The sequence below is a fragment of the Zalophus californianus genome, chromosome 15 (genome assembly GCF_009762305.2).
Source record: "Zalophus californianus isolate mZalCal1 chromosome 15, mZalCal1.pri.v2, whole genome shotgun sequence".
In the NCBI taxonomy this organism is placed as follows: Eukaryota; Metazoa; Chordata; class Mammalia; order Carnivora; family Otariidae; genus Zalophus; species Zalophus californianus.
In genome coordinates, this window is record NC_045609.1 from 88,966,461 (window position 1) to 88,980,633 (window position 14,173).

Genomic DNA, 14,173 nt, shown 5'->3' on the forward strand with positions numbered 1-14,173 from the left:
TATGGTGATTAACATAACAAAAAAATTCCATGTGCTGTGGACTGAATGTCTGTGTCCCTTCAAAGCTCACATGTCGAAGCCCTAAATCTCAGGTGATGGTATTAGGAGGTGGGACCTTTGGGAAAGGCTTAGGTCAGGAGGGCAAGGCCTTCTTGAGTGAGACCAGTGCCCCTATAAAAGGGACCCCACAGAGCTGCCTTTCCTCTTCTACCACATGAGGGCACAGCATAAAGATGGCCTTCAGTGAGGAAGCAGGTTCTCACCAGACACTGTATCCACTGCCCTGATGTACAATTCTTTTTATACAGAGAATTCATTCCTTAAAAGTTTGGTAGAATTAATCTGGGCGTGCTGCCTTTTGATTTAGAAAGTTATTAATTATTGATTTAATTTCTTTAATAGAGATAAGTCTATTCCTTTTTTTATTATGTTCAATTAGCCACTGCATAGTACATCATTAGTTTTTGATGTAGTGTTCAATGATTCATTAGTTGCATATAAGTCTATTCCTACCATTTTTTTTCTTCTTGTTTTAGTTGGGCAGATAGTGTTTTCAAGGAATTGGCCCATACATCTAGGTTACCATGTTTGTGACATAGAGTTGTTCAGTATTCCTTGATTATCCTTTTAACTTCCATGACATCTGTAGGGATCATCTCTCTTTCATTTTTGATACTATTTGCACCCTCTTACTTCTTTTTTTTTTTTTTAAAGATTTTATTTATTTATTTGAGAGAGAGAATGAGAGATAGAGAGCACGAGAGGGAAGAGGGTCAGAGGGAGAAGCAGACTCCCCGCTGAGCAGGGAGCCCGATGCGGGACTCGATCCCGGGACTCCAGGATCATGACCTGAGCCGAAGGCAGTCGCTTAACCAACTGAGCCACCCAGGCGCCCGCACCCTCTTACTTCTTTTCTTAGTTAGATTTTATTGGTCTTTTCAAGGGACCACCTTTGGTTTTGTTGATTTTCTCTATTGATTTACTCTTTCAAATTTTATTGATTTCTGCTCTAATTAATATTATTTCTTTTCTCTGCTTACTTTGGCTATAATTTGCTCTTACTTTTCTATTTTCCTAAGGTGGGAACTTAGATCACTCATTTTAGGTCTTCCTTCTTTCTAGTCTGTGCGCTCAGTGCTGTCATTCACCCTCTATGTGCAGCTTTCAGTACATTTCACAGATTTTGATAAATTGGGTTTTCAGTTTCATTTAGTTTAAGATATTTCTAAATTTCTTTTGATTTATTCTTTGATCCATGTATTATTTAGAAGTATATTGTGTAATCACATATTTTGGGATTTTGCAGTTAGTTACTCTTCTCTTATTGACTTCTGCTTAATTCCATTGTGGTCTGAAAGCAGACATGGTATGACTTCTGTTCTTTTAAATATGTTAAGGTGTGGGAGTTCCCGGGTGGCTCAGTCAGTTGAGCGTCTGACTCTTGGTTTTGGCGCAGGTCATGAGATCATGGGTCATGAGATCTAGCCCCACCTCAGGCTTCATGCTCAGAGGGGAGTCTGCTTGAGATTCTCTCTCCCTCCCACTGCTCTCTCTCTCTCTGTAAAATAAATAAATAAATCTTTAAAAAATTTTTATTATCTTATGTTAGTCACCATACAACACATCATTAGTTTTTGATGTGGTGATCCATGATCCATTGTTTTCATATAACACCCAGTGCTCCATGCAGTACATGCCCTCCTTAATACCCATTACCGGGCTAACCAATCCCCCCTCCCCTCTAAAACCCTGTTTGTTTCTCAGAGTCCATAGTCTCTCATGGTTCCTCTCTCCCTCCGATTTCCCCTCCTTCATTTTTCCCTTCCTTCTCCTAATGTCCGCCCTGCTATTCCTTATGTTCCACAAATAAGTGAAACCATATGATAATTGACTTTCTCTACTTGACTTATTCCACTTAGCATAATCTCCTCCAGTCCCATCCATGTTGATGCAAAAGTTGGGTATTCATCCTTTCTGATGGCTGAGTAATATTCCATTGTATATATGGGCCACATCTTCTTTATCCATTCGTCTGTTGAAGGGCATCTCGGCTCTTTCCACAGTTTGGTTATTGTGGACATTGCTGCTATGAACATTGGGGTGCATATGGCCCTTCTTATCACTACATCAGTGGAAAACCCAAAAGACTCCACCCCCAAATTAATAGGGCATTTTGGCTCTTTCCACAGTTTTGCTATTGTGGACATTGCTGTTATGAACATTGGGACGCAAATGGCCCTTCTTTTCACTACATCTGTGTCTTTGGGGTAAATACCCAGTAGGGCAATTGCTAGGTCATAGGGTAGCTCTATTTTTAAATTTTTGAGGAAACTCCACACTGTTTTCCAAAGTGGCTGTATCAACTTGCAGTCCAGGGCCTGATGGATTCCCTGGGGAATTCTACCAAACATTCAAAGAAGAAATAATTCCTATTCTACTGAAGCTGTTTCAAAAATTAGAAACAGAAGGAAAACTTCCAAACTCATTCTATGAGGCCAGCAAATAAATAAAGCTTTAAAAAAATAAAGTGGGTTTCTTGTAGACAACATATAGTTGGGTCCTATTTTTTTTATCATTATGACAATCTCTGTCTTACTTGGTGCATTTACACCACTGACATTCAAAGTGATACTTGATATAGTTGGATTAATATCTACCATATTTATTACTGTTTTCTATTCATTGCCCTTGTTCTTTGTTCCTATTTTTATCTTCCACTCTTTTACTTTCTTTTTCTTAGTTTTTTAAAAAGATTTTATTTATTGATTTGATAGAGATAGCGAGAGAGCACAAGCAGGGGGAACAGTAGAGGGAGAGGGAGAAGCAGGCTCCCCGCCAAGGAGGGAGCCCGATGCGGGGCTCGATCCTAGGACCCTGGGATCATGACCTGAGCCAAAGGCAGATGCTTAACCATCTGAGCCACCCAGATGCCCCTCTTTTTCTTAGTTTTAACTGAGTATTTTATATAATTTCCTTTCCTTTCCTTTCTTAGTTAATCACTTATTCTTCTTTCTTCCAAGTTTTTATTTAAATTCCAGCTAGTTAACATACAGCACAATACTAATTTCAGGTGTAGAATTTAGTGATTTAACACTCACATACAACACCTGGTGCTCATCACAACCGTGCCCTCCTTAATGCCCATCACCTGTTTAACTCATGCCCCCCACTTTCCCCCTAGTAACCATCAGTTTTTTCTCTATAGTTAAGAGTCTCTTTCTTATTTTGCCTCTCTTTTCTCCCCCATGTTCATTTTTTTCCTTAAATTCCACATGTGAGTGAAATCATATGGTATTTGTCTTCCTCTGACTGACTTATTTTGCTTAGCAAAATACTCTCTAACTCCTTCGGTGTCATTGCAATTGGCAAGATTTCATTCTTTTTTATGGCTGAGTACTATTCCATTGTACATATATACCACATCTTCTTTATCCATTCATCAGTTGTTGGATATTTGGGCTTTTTCCATAATTTGGCTATTGTTGATAATGCTACTATAAACAAAGTGCAACATCCATTCATGATAAAAGCCCTCAACAAAGTAGGGTTAGAGGGAATATAGCTTAACATCATAAAGGCCATACACAGAAAATCCACAGCTAATATCATCCTCAATGGGGAAAAACTGACAACCTTTCCCTTAAGGTCAGGAACATGACAGGAATGCCCACTCTCACCACTGTTGATCAATATAGTACTAGAAGTCCTAGCCTCAGCAATCAGACAACAAAATGAAATAAAATGTATTCAAATTGGCAAAGAAGTCAAACTTTCACTATTTGCAGATGCCATGATACTCTATATAGAAAACCCAAAAGACTCCACTGAAAAATTGCTAGAACTGATACAGGAATTCAGTAAAGTCACAGGATACAAAATTAATGTAGATTTCTATCTGTTGCATTTCTCTATACCAATAATGAAGGAGCAGAAAGAGAAATCAAGGAATCAGTCCCATTTGCAATTGCACCAAACATAAAATACCTAGGAATAAACCTAACCAAAGAAGTAAAAGATCAGTACTCTGAAAATTAAGAAATAATTTACAGTGGTTGCCTGGGAGTTTGCACTTACAACTAATCTAAATCCTCTTTAAAGTGGTAGTATACCACTTGACAGGTAGTATAACAAATTCCTAACTCCTTCTTTCCTTGTATTATCATTGCCATTCATTTCACTTACATAAAAACATATATATATATATATATATATAATATGTATAATATATATTCTCCCTTATATTATATGTAATTATATAGATCCAAGTTTCTGATCTATGTTATTTTCATCCTTTTAACATTTTCTGCAATGTAGGTCTACTGGAAACAAATACCTTTGATTTTTGTTTATCTGAGAAAGTATTTCTCCTTCACTTTTGGAGGATAATTTTGCAGGGTGCAGCATTCTAGGTTGGTGGGTTTTTATCTCAACAGGTTAAATATTTCATTCCACTCTCTGGTTCCTTGCTGGTTTCTGAGGAGAACTTGGATGTAATTCTTATCTCTGTTCTGCTGTAGGTAAGATGTTTTTTTCCTCTGACCCTCTTTCAGGATTTTTCCTTTACTTTTGATTTTCTACAGTTTGAATATGATATATGATATTCCTAGATGTAGTGTTTTGGCACTTATCCTGCTTTGTGTTTTCTGAGATTCCTGACTGGTGTCTGACATTAATTTGGGGGAAATCTCAGTTATTATTGTTTCAATGTTTCTTCTGGTCCTTTCTCTCTTTTCTCTACTTTGGGTCTTCCCATTACATGTATGTTACATATTCTGTAGTTGTCCTACATCCTTGGATATTCTGATACTTTTTTCCAGTCTTTGTTATCTTTGCTTTTTGTTTTTTGATGATTCTATTGATATATTTACTAACTCATAGATTCTTTCTGCAGCTACGTCCAGTCTACTAATAAGCCTATCAAAGACATTCTTCATTTCTGTTACAGTAATGCATATATATGGCATTTCTTTTTTGGTTCTCTCAGGATTTTCACCTCTCTGCTTACATCGCCCACCTTTTCTTGCATACTGTCTGCTTTATCTCTTAGGACCCTTAGCATATCAATTGTAGTTGTTTTAAATTCCTGGTCTGACCATGGCGCGAGCCAAGCTGCTCATGCTATTTGACAAAGTCCAAGTATGGGGGATAATCCTGAAAATCAGGAGACTCCACAGCTGGCTCCTGCTACTTCCTTTCATTTTGTTTGCAGCAATCTTTATAATCATGGGATTTTTCCTCGGGTTTCATGATAAAATGATTTATAAATTTTGTTATGCCTATGTGAGCAATCACAATGAAACTGATTAAAAAAAGGCTGACGATGGGCCAAGAAATAAAATTACCCAATGTCCTCCAATCCATAATTCATCTAACATGAGCAACGCAGAGTTCTTTAATAAACTTCGCTTAAGGGAGCTGTTGGATCCAGGCCCAGTAAAAGTCCCTATTGATGAGATTCCTCGGGCACCTCTGAAACATCAGAGTTCTAGGAAAGGAAAATCTCATGTCATTCCCACAGTACAGGGACCTCCCTATGTTACTTTGATAGGATAGGGTGCACACATTGTAAGTTGCCTTGGGAGGAAGAATAAACTTTAGATAACCTTTAAGCAAGAGTAAAAATATAACTTTTTCCACATTAGGACACAATAGCAGATAGGTTACGCTTCGTCTTGCATGGTCACGCTCTGTCTAGTACCTTTGTTTTTAAATCCAAAATGATTTAAGATGATTGTGATAAGATGTAAAAAATAAAATCACATGTTATGAAAGAATGAAAAAAACAAGGAAATGTTCTAATGTATAAATAAATATAAGGAGATGCTTATAACCTGATCCTGTGTCCATGTCTCCTCACTCGCCGATGCCGTTCTTTCCTTCAAGGACCCTTCCCCTGCTGGAGCTGGACTCTGGCATGACCATGCCAATATCCCTCCCTGTCTGGTTCTGATGCTGTTCTGTGTCCTCAGACTGTGTTTTTTGCCTTTTGGTATGCCTTGGTATGTGCATTGATTTTTATATCCTGCCAGTTTGCTGAATTCCTGTATGAGTTCCAGCAATTTTGGGGTGGCGTCTTTTGAGTTTTCCACATAGAGTATCATGTTGTCTGCAAAGAGTGAGAGTTTCACTTCTTTGCTGATTTGAATGCCTTTTATTTCTTTTTGTTGTCTGATTGCTGAGGCTAGGACTTCTAGAACTATGTTGAACAATTGTGGCGAGAGTGGGCATCCTTGTCGTGTTCCTGACCTTAAGGAAAAGCTCTTAGTTTTCCCCCATTGAGAATGATACTCACTGTAGGCTTTTCCTAGATGGTTTTTATGATATTGAGGTATGTTCTCTCCATCCCTACATGGCAGAAAGTTTTTTTTTTTTAATCAAGAAAGGATGCTGTATTTTGTCAAATGCTTTTTCTGCATCTATTGAGAGGATCATGTGGTTCTTGTCCTTTCTTTTATTAATGTGATGTATCACATTGATTGATTTGCAAATGTTGAACCACCCTTGCAGCCCAGGAATAATTCCCACATGGTCATGGTGAATAATCCTTTTAATGTACTGTTGGATCCAATTGGCTAGTATCTTGGTGAGAATTTTGACTTCCTTGTTCATCAGGAATTTTGGTCTGTAATTCTCCTTTTTGATGGGGTCTTTCTCTGGTTTTGGGATTAAGGTAATACTGTTTCATAGAATGAGTCTGGAAGTTTTCCTTCCATTTTTATTTTTTGAAATAAATTCAGAAGAATAGATATTAATTCTTCTTAGAATTCCCCTGGGAAACCATCTGATCCTGGACTCTTGTTTTTTAGGAGATTTTTGATTACTGCTTCAATTTCCTTGTTGGTTATGGGTCTATTAAGGTTTTCTATTTCTTCTTGTTTCAGTTTTGGTAGTTTATAGGTTTCTAGGAATGCATCTATTTCTTCCAGATTACCTAATTTGTTGGCATATAGGTACTCATAATATGTTCTTACAATTGTTTGTATTTCCTTGGTGTTGGTCATGATCTCTCCTCTTTCATTCAAGATTTTATTAATTTGGGTCCTTTCTCTTTTCTTTTGGATAATTCTGGCCAGAGGTTTATTGATCTTATTAATTCTTTTGAAGAACCATCTTTTAGTTTCATTGATGTGTTCTACTTTTTTCTGGTTTCTATTTCATTGATTTCTGCTCTAGCCTTTATTATTCTCTTTTCCTGCTTGGTTTAGGCTTTATTTGCTGTTCTTTCTCCAGCTCCTTTAGTTACACTTGCACAAGGTTAGCTTGTGTTTTGAGATTTTTCTAATTTTTTGAGAGGCTTGTATTGCAATGTACTTCCCTCTTAGGGTCACCTTTGCTGTATCCCAAAGGTTTTCAACTGATGTGCTTTTATTACCATTAGTTTCCATGAACTTTTAAAATTCTTCTTTAATTTCTTGGTTGACCCATTCATTCTTTAGTAGGATGCTCTTTAACCTCAAAGGGACTGAGTTCCTTCCAACTTTCCTCTTGTGATTGAATTCAAGTTTCAAAGCACTGTGATCTGAAAATATGTCAGGGAATAATCCCAATCTTTTGGTACCAGTTGAGACCTGATTTGTGACCCAGTATGTGATCTATTCTGGAGAATGTTCCATGTGCCCTTGAGAAGAATGTGTATTCTATTGCTTTAGAATGGAATGTTCTGAACATATGTGTGAAGTCCATCTGGTCCAGTGTTTCATTCAAAGCTCTTGTTTCTTTGTTGATCTTCTGCTTAGATGATCTGTCTCTTGCTGTGAGTGGGGTGTTCAAGTCCCCTACTATTATTGTATTATTATCAATGTGTTTCTTTAATTTTGCTATTAATTGGCTTATACAATTGGCTACTTCCAAGTTAGGATCATAAATATTTATAATTGTTAGATCTTCTTATTAGAAGGGATAGACCCTTTAAGTATGACAAAGTGTCCCTCTCCATCCCTTCCTACAGTCTTTGGTTTATTTTTTTAAATTTAATCTAATATTATTATGTTATGTTAGTCACCATACAATACATCATTAGTTTTTGATGTAGTGATCCATGATTCATTGTTTTTGTATAACACCCAGTGCTCCATGCAGTCTTTGGTTTAAAATCTAATTTGTCTGATATGAAGATTGCTACCCCAGCTTTCTTTTGGAGGTCTATTAGCATGATAAATGGTTTTCCACCCCCTCAGTTTCAGTCTGGAGGTGACTTTATATCTAAAAAAAGTCTCTTGTAGACAGCATATAGATGGGTCCTGCTTTTTTATCCAATCTGATACCCTGTGTCTTTTGATTGGAGCATTTAGCTCATTTATATTCAGAGTAACTATTGGAAGATAAGAATTTAGCATCATTTCATTACCTATAAAGTCCCTGTTTCTGTATATTGTCTCTGTTTCTTTCCGGTCTATGTTACTTTTGGGCACTCTCTTCACTTATAGAATCCCCTTTAATATTTTTTGCAGGACTGGTTTAGGGATCACAAATTCTTTAATTTGGTTGTCCTGGAAGCTCTTTATCTCTCCTTGCATTCTGAATGACAACCTTGCTGGATAAAGTATTCTTGGCTCATGTTTTTCTCATTTAGTACCCTGAATATATCATGCCAGCCCTTTGGGCTTGTGAGGTCTCTATGGATAGGTCTGCTGCCAGTCTAATGTTCCTACCCCTGTAGGTTAAGAACCTGCTTTCAGCTAAAGCTGCAAGCTTCACTATTATATTTTGGGGTGTTGATCTATTTTTATTTATTTGGAGGGGTTTCTCTCTGTCTCTTGGACTTTAATGCCTATTTCCTTCCCCAGATTAAGGAAGTTCTCAGCTACGATTTGCTCAAATACACCTTCTGTCCCTCTTTCTCTCTCTTTCTTCTTCTTCTAGGACCCCTATAATTCTAATATTGTTTCACTTTATGATATTGCTGATTTCTTGAAGCCTCCCCTCAAGGTCCATTAGCTGTTTTTCTCTCGTTTCCTCAGCTTCATTCCTTTCCACCATCTTGTCTTCTATGTCACTCACTCTTTCTTCTGCCTCATTTACCCTAGCTGTTAGCATCTATATTAGAGTGCATCTCAGTTAAAGCATTTTTCATTTCAGCCTAATTAGATTTTATTTCTACACTAAGAGATTTTCTGGTGTCTTTTACGCTTTTTTCAAGCCCAGCTAATAACTTATAATCATTATCCTGAATTCCAGCTCCGGCATTTTACTTATATCCATATTGATTAGATCTGTGGCAGAGAATATTACCTCAGGTTCTTTCTTTTGTTGTGAATTCCTCCTTATAGTCATTTTGTTCAGAGAAGAATGGATGAACGAGAGAGCAAAATAAAAAATATCAACCACAACCAAAGCAAAATACACACTAGCCAAATCTGAAAAGGTCAGAAACCAAAAAAGATAAGAAAAATGAAAAAAAAAATGAAGGGAAAAAAAGAGAGAATATAATTTCCCAGGTGGACAAAATAGGTTGATCCACTTGGTCCTGGGTGTATTTTGGGCCTGTTCTTTAGAAGACACTAAATCCCAAAATTGTAAAGAAATCAAAATTTATATCTATATAAAATAAATTGAATACAGTGAAAGGAAGTAAAAAATGAAGAATATATCTATAAAATGTAAATATAAAAATAAAAGTTAAAATGACTTAAAAACAAAGAGTTGATAAAATAAGAGAATAGTTGAGATGCCCCCAGTCTTTTTTTTTTTTTCAACATTCTCCTGGTGATTTGGGGTCTTTTCTGGTTCTATACAAATTTTAGGAATGTTTAGTCCAATGCCTGACTTCAAGCTGTACTACAAAGCTGTGATCATCAAGACAGCATGGTAATGGCACAAAAACAAACACATAGATCAGTGGAACAGAAGAGAGAACCCACAAATGGATCCTCAACTCTATGGTCAACTAATCTTCAACAAAGAATAATATCCAATGGAAAAAAGACAGTCTCTTCAATAAATGGTGCTGGGAAAATTGGATAGCCATATGCAGAAGAACGAAACTGGACCATTCTCTTACACCATACACAAAGATAAACTCAAAATGGATGAAAAACCTCAATGTGAGACAGGAATCCATCAAAATCTTAGAGGAGAACACAGGCAGCATCCTCTTTGACATTGGAAACAGCAACTTCTTGCAAGACACATCTCTAAAGGCAAGGGGAACAAAAGCAAAACTGAACTTTTGGGACTTCATCAAGATAAAAAGCTTCTGCACAGGGGCACCTGGGTGGCTCTGTCATTAAGCGTCTGCCTTTGGCTTAGGTCATGATTCCAGGGTCCTGGGATCAAGCCCCACGTCGGGCTCCCTGCTCAGCAGGAGGCCTGCTTCTCCCTCTCCCACTCTCCCTGCTTGTGTTCCCTCTCTCTGTCAAATAAATAAATAAATAAAATCTTTTTAAAAAGCTTCTGCACAGCAAAGGATACAGTCAACAAAACTAAGAGGCAACCCGCGGAATGGAATAAGATATTTGCAAATGACATAACGGCTCGTATCCAAGATATATAAAGAACTTACCAAACTCAACACCCAAAAAACAAATAATCCAGTCAATAAATGGGCAGAAGACATGAACAGACACTTCTCCAAAGAAGACATATAAATGGCTAACAGATGCATGAAAAAATATTCAACATCACTAGCCATCAGGGAAATACAAATCAAAACCACAATGAGATACCACTTCACACCAGTCAGAATGGCAAAAATGAACAAGATAGGAAACAACAAATGTTAGTGAGGATGTGGAGAAAGGGGGACCCTCTTATACTGTTGGTGGGAATGCAAACTGGTACAGTCACTCTGGAAAACAGTATGGAGGTTCCTCAAGATATTAAAAATAGAGCTACCCTATGACCCAGCAATTGCACTAGTAGGTATTTACCCTAAAGCTACAGATGTATCTTTTCATACAGATAAAAAGAAGGAGCACATTCGCCCCAATGTTCATAGCAGCAATGTCCACAATAGCCCAACTGTGGAAAGGGCCGAGATGCCCTTCAAGCAAATGAATGGATAAAGAAGATGTGGTCCATATATACAATGGAATATTACTCAGCCATCAGAAAGGATGAAAACCTACCATTTGCATCAACATGGATGGAACTGGAGGAGATTATGCTAAGTGAAGTAAGTCAGGCAGAGAAAGACAATTATCATATGGTTTCATTCATATATGGAACATGAGGAATAGTGTAGAGGACAATAGGAGAAAGGAGAGAAAACTGAATGGGAAGAAATCAGAGAGGGAGACAAAGCATATGAGACTCTTGACTCCAGGAAACAAACTGAGGGTTGCGGAAGGGGAGCTGGGTAGGGGGGGGATGATGAGATTACTTGGTGATGGGCAATAAAGAGGGCACATAATATGATGAGCACTGGGTGTTATACACAACTGGTGAATCATTGAACATTATATCAAAAACTAATGATGTACTATACTTTGGCTAATTGAATTTAAATTAAAAAAATCAAAAACCAAAACCAAACAAATGAAAAAAATAAAGAAACTAGTTGAAAAGGAAAAAAAGGAAAATTTTAAACTGAAAGATAAAAGAGTCATGAGAAATTACCTCAAATTCTATATACTATTTTCCCCTAGCCCTGGAGTTTTGCAGTTCTGTGTGTTTATTAAACTTGATATTTGCCTGCTCTTCTAGCTGGTTTTCTGGGGAGGGCCTGCTGCACTGATTCTCATGTGTCTTTGCCTGGGTGGAGTTGCACAGCACCTTGCCAGGGGGCCGGGCTCAGTGTAAGCTGCTTCTGGTTGCTCTATGTGACTTTTGTTCCCTGAAGGCTTTTAACACTTTAGAGGATGAAGATAAAAATGGCCATGCCCTGATCTCCAGCCCGAGAGCTGAAAGATCACAGCCCCCTCTCTTCAGTAAACCCTCAGGGAAAAACAGTTTTCACTTTTGTGTGGGCCAAACTCTGCAGACTTCTGCGGCGCATGCCCAGACCAATCCTCCTGAGGGAAGGCAAGGGTCACCCTGTTTCTGCCCTTTGCAGAACCCCCACATGAAAATCAGTCACCCAATTGTGCTGCAGTTCACGGTTTATGGCAAACTGAGGTGACAGCCCCCTCCAGGGCTTGCTGACAATAGCCAGTTTCCCTGCTCAATGCTTGTGAACTCTGCTGGCTCAGGCAACCCTGTTCTTTCTGTAACCCTGGAGATCCTGAGACCACACTGTCCCACCTAAGATTCTGCCCCGCTTTGCCACCTGAGCACCTTTTAGGCAGGGGCATCTCTCACTGGAGCAGATTTCTAAAAGTTCCAATTTTGTGATCTGGTGCTGTATCACTTTCTGGTAGCTGGCTTATGGAGGCTCCCTCGCCCCCCCCCACCATTAATCTTCCAGTATATCCCCTCCGATTCACTTCTCTGCACCTCCTACCTTGCAAAAAGTGGTCACTTTTCTATTTGTAGAATTCCAGAGTTTTTTTCCTTACATCTCAGGTTGAATTCATAGGTGTTCAGAATGATTTGATAGTTATCTAGCCAAATTCAAGGGACCAGATGAAATGAGGACCCCTACTCTACTGACATCTTCCCTTAAAAACTGAAATCCTTTATTTTTATTTTAGTTTATTTTTATGTTCAGTTAGCCACTGTATAGTACATCATTAGTTTTTGATGTACTGTTCAATGACTCATTAGTTGCATATAACACCCAGTGCTCATCACAACACGTGCCCTCCTCAATACCCATCACCCAGTTACCCCATCCCTCCACCCCCTCCCTTCTGTAACCTTAAGTTTGGTTCCCAGAGTCCAGAGTCTCTCATGGCTCATCTCCCTCTCTGATTTCTTCCCTGTCAGTTTTCCCTCCCTTCCCTATGGTCCTCCACGCTATTACTTATGTTCCATATATGAGTGGAACCATATGACAATTGTCTTTCTCTGCTTGACTTATTTCATTTAGCATAATCCCCTCCAGTTCCATCCATGTCAGTGCAAATGGTAGGTTTTCATCCTTTCTGATGGCTGAGTAATCTTCCCTTGTATATATGAACCACATCTTCTTTATCCATTCATCTGCTGAAGGGTATCTCGGCTCTTTCCACAGTTTGGCTATTGTGGACACTGCTGCTGTGAACATTGGGGTGCATGTGCCCCTTCTTTTCACTACGTCTGTATCTTTGGGGTAAACACCTAGTAGTGCAATCAGTGGGTCATAGGGTAGCTCTATTTTTAACATCTTGAGGAACCTCCACACTGTTTTCCAGAGTGGCTGCACCACCTTGCATTCCTACCAACAGTGTACGAGGTTTCCCCTTTCTCTACAACCTCACCAACATTTGTTGTTTCCTGTCTTGTTCATTTTTGCCATTCTAACTGGTGTAAGGTGTTATCTCATTGTGTTTTTTTCCCCAGATTTCTTTTTTTTTAATTTTAATATGTTATGTTAGTCACCATGCAGTACATCATTAGTTTTTGACGTGGTGATCCACGATCCATTGTTTTCGTATAACACCCAGGGCTCCATGCAGTACGTGCCCTCCTTAATACCCATCACCAGGCTAACCAATCCCCCCTCCCTGTGTGGTTTTGATTTGTATTTCCTGGATGGCTAGTGATGTTGAACATTTTTTCATGTGTCTGTTAGCCATTTGTATGTCTTCTTTGGAGAAATATCTGTTCATGTCTTCTGCCCATTTCTTGACTGGATTATTTGTTTTTTGGGTGTTGAGTTTGGTAAGTTCTTTATAGATCTTGGATACTAGTCCTTTATCTGTAATGTCATTTGCAAATATCTTCTCCTATTCTGTGGGCTGCCTCTTAGTTTTTAAATTTTTTTTTAAATGAAAGTGTTTACAACTATATATTTCCCTCTATAATTCTTTCAGTATCCTGTAAGTTATGGTGTGTGGTGTTTTCATTTTTTTTTGTCAAGGTATTTTCTAATCTCTCATTTGATTTCTTTGACCCATTGATGGCTTAATTTCCACACATTCCAAACAAAATTAGATTTTCCAATTTTCCTTCTGTTATTGATTTCTAGTTTCATCCAATGTAATTGGAAAAGATACTTTGTATGATTTAAAACTACTTAAATTGTATGACTTCAATTTGTAAAAAATTATTCACACTTGTTTTGTGACCTAACATGCAGTATCTCCTGGAGAATGTTCCATGTGCTCTTGAGAAAAATGGGTATTTTTCTGTTGTTGGGTGATGTCTTCCGTGC